We start from the raw sequence: 1,893 nt of genomic DNA, 5'->3' as shown, positions 1-1,893 counted from the left end.
CTACAGAGGAAACTTACTGAAACCCAAACTGAAGTCAGAGAACTTCGAGCTCAGCAAGCAAGATCTGATAGGCGAATGAGGGACATAGAACGCCTTCTATCGGATTCAAGAACTCACTCTAGTAGTTCTCGTCGCTGATAGAGTCTTATCGACTTCTTCTTTTGGATATAACCTAGTTTGTGTAAAAACTCTAGTCTAATTTTCCTATCTTTGTAAATCTTAGACCTGTTAGGTCTTGATTAGGTCGTAGTTCTGTCAAAATTTTCCCATCTTGGTTGATGTAAGACCTACTTCTAGGTCATTTTTCCCGAACTTGTTACATCTGTAATCCCAGTATCTTTGACATATATCTAATCTTATGGAAATCAATATCCAATTGCTATCATCTGCTAGTACTAGATCATCCTTGAATCTTGCTATTCAATTTTACTGGTGGGCTATGGAGAGTTAGTCCATGATTCATCCTCATCATTTCCTATTAAATTCTTATCATTGTCTTCATCTTTCTAAACTTATAGTTCAAAGATGCCTCCCGCACCGACACCACTTGCTCCTCAGATCGATACGGCAGCACTAAATGCCGCTGTAGCTGCGGCTGTGGCTACAGCCATGGCTCAATATCACTCTTCTGGTTCCACTGGAGGAGGAACCCCTGTGCAGTTTATTTAGGGTGAAGCTCCCGTGTGCTCGAGAGAGTGCTCCTATAAGGACTTCACAAACTGCAAGCCATTGTCCTTCAAGGGGACTGGTGGAGTCATTGCCCTCTCGCAATGGTTCGAGAAAACCGAATCGGTTTTCGAAATCTGCTCCTGTCCAGAGGAGAGCAAGGTCAAGTTTGCCGCTTGTACCTTCGAATCAAAAGCCCTAACATGGTGGAATAGCCATGTCAAGTCACTATCCCTTGTGGTGGCTAATGCTATGGGCTGGGATACTATGAAAGACCTCATGATTGAGGAGTACTGCCCGAGGGGCGAGATCCAAAAGCTAGAAGAGGAACTATGGAGCCTAACCATGAAGGGCTCCGACATAGTCTCGTATACCGCCAGGTTCTGTGAACTGGTGGCCCTCTGTCCCAACATGGTTCATACGGAGGGAAAGAAGATCGAGAGATACATATGGGGGCTGATGCCACCATACCAGGGAAATGTTTTGGCTTCACACCCCACTACATTTGATAGTGCCAAACGATTAGCACAACGGCTCATAGACCATGGGGTTCGTACCCCGGCCGCAACAATCGCCCTGGCCATCTCAGAACCCGCCAGAACCGCTGAGTCCAAGCGGAAATTCTGGGGTGACAAGAAGAAATTGAAGGCTGCCAAAAAGCAGCAGGTCGTGGCAGTTCATGCTGCGATAGCACCTGCCGCTGCTGCTCCGGTCAAGCAGTACTCTGGAAGTTTGCCTAAGTGCAACAAATGCAACTTCCACCACACAGGAGCCTGCCGGGAAATGCAGTGCTCAAACTGCAACAGGAAGGGGCACACTGTCCGTTTCTGCAAAGCTCCGGCGAGGCCAATCACCCAAGTCCCCGGCACAGGAGTGGGCCAGACTTGCTACGGATGTGGCAAGGTAGGCCACTTCAAAAGGAACTGCCCGAAGGCAGGGTTTGCCGGTGGAGTGGCAAGAGTGCTGGCCATAGGCCACGAGGAAGCAGTTGCCGACCCCACAGTGGTCACTGGTACGTTTCTCCTCGATAACTCATATGCATGTATACTATTCGATAGTGGAGCGGAGATGAGCTTCGTGAACCAAAAATTTGCTCAGTTACTTAAGAAAAAATCACGAGCACTTAAAGAACCGTTCACTGTAGAAATGGCTAATGGAAAGACGGAGAGCACTAGCAGTATATTCATAGGGTGTACCCTAACTTTAGATAGCCATTCATTTTCGATC

Source organism: Lactuca virosa, chromosome 8, assembly GCF_052849685.1.
Source record: "Lactuca virosa cultivar CGN04683 chromosome 8, Lactuca_virosa_CGN04683_v6, whole genome shotgun sequence".
In the NCBI taxonomy this organism is placed as follows: Eukaryota; Viridiplantae; Streptophyta; class Magnoliopsida; order Asterales; family Asteraceae; genus Lactuca; species Lactuca virosa.
Note: the sequence above shows the minus strand (reverse complement) of the source record.